We start from the raw sequence: 3,858 nt of genomic DNA on the forward strand, positions 1-3,858 counted from the left end.
TTTTTTGGTTGGAAGACTTTCTATGACTCCTTCTATTTCTTTAGGCATTATGGGACTGTTTAGATGGTCTAGTTGGTCCTGATTTAATTTTGGTATTTGGTATCTGTCAAGGAAATTGTCCATTTCCTCCAGATTCTCCAGTTGTGTTGAGTATAGGCTCTTGTAGTAGGATCTGATGATTTTTTGGATTTCCTCAGTTTCCGTTGTTATATCTCCCTTTTCATTTCTAAGTTTGTTAATTTGGATACTTTCTCTGTGCCCTTTGGTCATTCTGGCTAAGGGTTTATCTATCTTGTTGATTTTCTCAAAGAACCAGCTCCTGGTATTGTTGATTTTTTGTATGGTTCTCTTTGTTTCTACTTGATTGATTTCGGCCCTGAGTTTGATGATTTCCTGCCTTCTACTCCTCCTGGGCGAAATAGCTTCTTTTTGTTCCAGGGCTTTCAAGTGTGTCATTAAGCTGATAATGTATGCTCTCTCCATTTTCTTTTTGGAGGCACTCAGGGCTATGAGTTTTCCTCTTAGCACTGCTTTCATTGTGTCCCATAGATTTGGGTATGGTGTGTTTTCATTTTCATTGTGTTCTAAAAAGTCTTTAATTTCTTTCTTTATTTCTTCCTTGACCAAGGTATCATTGAGTAGAGTATTGTTCAGTTTCCACGTGTATGTGGGCTTTCTGTTGTTTCTGTTGCTATTGAAGACCACTTTTACTCCATAGTGATCAGATAGGAGGCATGGGATTAGTTCGATCTTCTTATATTTGTTGAGGTCTGTCTTGTGACCAATTATATGGTCGATTTTGGAGAAGGTACCATGAGGTGCTGAGAAAAAGGTATATTCTTTTGTTTTAGGATAGACTGTTCTATATATATCTGTTAAATCTAATTGGTCCAAAGCTTCAATTAGTTTCATTGTGTCCCTGTTTAGTTTCTGTTTTCCTGATTGGTCCATTGAGGAAAGTGCAGTGTTGAAGTCACCCACAATTATTGTGTTAGGTGCAATGTGTGCTTTTAGTTTTAATAAAGTTTCTTTTACGAAAGAGGGTGCCCTTGCATTTGGGGCATAGATGTTCAGGATTGACAGTTCTTCTTTTTGTATTTTTCCTTTGACCAGCAAGAAGTGTCCCTCAGAGTCTCTTTTGATGACTTTGGGTTGAAAGTCAATTTTATCTGATATTAAAATGGCTACTCCAGCTTGTTTCCTGAGACCATTTGCTTGTAAAATTGTCTTCCAGCCTTTTACTCTAAGGTAGTGTTTGTCTTTGACCCTGAGGTGTGTTTCCTGTAAGCAGCAAAATGTAGGGTCCTGTTTACGTATCCATTCAGTTAGTCTGTGTCTTTTTATTGGGGCATTAAGTCCATTGATGTTAAGAGATATTAAGGAGTAGTGATTGTTACTTCCTATCATTTTTGACGTAATTTTTTAATTTGAATGCTTAACTTCTTTTGGGTTTGATGAAAGGTTACTATCTTGCTTTTTCCAGGGTGAAGTTTCCCTCCTTGTATTGGTGTTGTCCTCCTATTATCCTTTTTAGGGCCGGGTTTGTGGATAGATATTAGTTTCTCCATCTATGGTGATTGAGAGTTTTGCTGGATATAGTAGTTTTGGTTGGCATTTGTGTTCTCTTAGAGTCTGCATGAGATCTGGCCAGGACCTTCTAGCCTTCATAGTCTCAGGTGAAAAGTCTGCTGTGATTCTGATAGGTCTTCCTTTATATGTTACTTGGCCTTTTTCTCTTACTGCCTTTAGTATTCTTTCTTTGTTTAGAACATTTGGTGTTTTGATTATTATGTGACGGGAAGTATTTCTGTTCTGGTCCAGTCTGTTTGGAGTTCTGTAGGCTTCTTGTATATTCATGGGCATCTCTCTCTTTAGGTTAGGGAAGTTTTCTTCCATAATTTTATTGAAGTTATTTGCTGGCCCTTTAAGTTGTAAATCTTCACTCTCATCTATGCCTATAATCCTTAGGTTTGGTCTTCTCATTGTGTCCTGGATTTCCTGGATATTTTGGGTTACAAGCTTTTTGCATTTTGCATTTTCTTTAACTGTTGAGTCCATCGTTTCTATGGAATCTTCGGCATCTGAGATTCTTTCTTCTATCTCTTGTATTCTGTTGTTGATATTTGTATCTCTGTCCCCTGATTTCTTCCCAAGGCTTTCTATCTCCAAAGTTGTCTCCCTTTGAGTTTTCTTAGTTGTTTCTACTTCTGATTTTAGATCCTGGATGGTTTTGCTTAGCTCCTTCACTTGCATGTTTGTGTTTTCCTGTAATTCTTTAAGAGATTTTTGTGTTTCCTCTTTCATGAGCTCAGCCTGTTGACCAAAGTTCTCCTGTATTTCTTTAAGAGATTTTTGTGTTTCGTCTTTCATGACCTCAGCCTATTGAGCAAAGTTCTCCTGTATTTCTTTAAGTGTTTTTTGCATTTCCTCCTTGTTGGCTTTTGTATTCTCCTGGATTTCTTTCAATGATTTTTGTGTTTCCCTTGCAAGGGCTTCTAACTTTTGATCCATTTTCTCCTGAATTTCTTTATGTATGACCTTCATGTGTTCCTGTACCAGCATCATGACCAGTGATTTTAAATCCAAATCTTGTTTTACTGGTGTGATGGGGTATCCAGGACATGTTGGTAGAGGAGAATTGGGTTCAGATGTTGCCATATTGCCTTGATTTCTGTTAGTGACGTTCCTGCGTTTGCCTTTTGCCATCTAGATCTCACTGGTGTTAGTTTATCTTGTCAGTGCTGGACTCACCAGTGCAAGCTGCCCCTTCCCAGTTGGCCTCTGGTGCACAGCTTACCTCCTGCACTGCTTGTACACAGTGTGCTGCTGTCCAGGCTTTTCTGATCCCAAAGCAGGCACCCGAAGGCTCCCGCTGGGGCCCGCTGGATTCACTGGAGCACACTGACTTCTCCCAGCTGGCCGCCCGGAAGCCCAGCTAGCCACTTGCAGGACTTGGAGATGTAATGCTGCCGCCCAGACTGATCTGGATCTGGAAGCGGAGAGAGTAGAGCTAAGGGCTTCTGCCTGAGGCCTTGCCCCAGATTGTGTCTGTGGAGCAGATGGAGCCCGTGTGCACTCCCAGGGAGTGCCGACGGTGTATGCTACTGTGACCTCCCCTGTGTTCCGCTCACTCCGCTGGGCAGCCGATCTGCCAACCGGGCTGTCGCACACAAGGTTAGCCTGGCCGCCCAGTCCCTGAGTCCAGGCAAAAGCCTGGGAGGCCAAGGTCCGAGCAAAGTTCCCCTAGGGCTATGACTGTTAATTGGGTTTGCCAGGTGACTAGGATGGCGGGAGTGCGCGCCCGCGCTCCCTAAAAGCGCCGGGAGAGTCTGCTTTGCTAACAATCACCTGGGCGGGTTGACTCACAGATGGCCCACCAAGCCGCCCAGTTCTTGGGGTCAGTCCTGTGCCTTTTGGGGCCTGGACCCTCGCTTTGTTAGCCTTAGGCTATGCCTGTTACAGGTCTGCCCGCCTGAGCTCTCTGTCGTCCTGCAGGCAAAATGGCGGCGGCGCGCTCGCAGGCCTGGGCAAAAAACCTCCTGGTTGGGTTGGCACCCCGATGGCCCCCCGACCCGCCCAGGGCCTGGGTGCAGGCCAACGCCCGTCGGGCTCAGACCACCGCGGTGTTGGCCTCGGATTATGTTTGTGTACCTCAGTCTGTCCGATTCCTGGAGTACTGAACCAAGATGGATGCTCCTCTCCTGACTGGTGGGTGGGAGGCCGAGTTCTGAAGTGGCCTCCGTGCAGGAAAGGCGCCGCACAACTGCAGCTGCTTGCTGCCCAGCTGGTCAGCGAAGGTCAGTGGTTGTGGGCGCAGGGCCTAACTGGTCTCTGTGACGCCTTGGTTCCACTGCTGAT

This window comes from Apodemus sylvaticus, chromosome 4 (assembly GCF_947179515.1).
Source record: "Apodemus sylvaticus chromosome 4, mApoSyl1.1, whole genome shotgun sequence".
NCBI lineage: Eukaryota > Metazoa > Chordata > Mammalia > Rodentia > Muridae > Apodemus > Apodemus sylvaticus.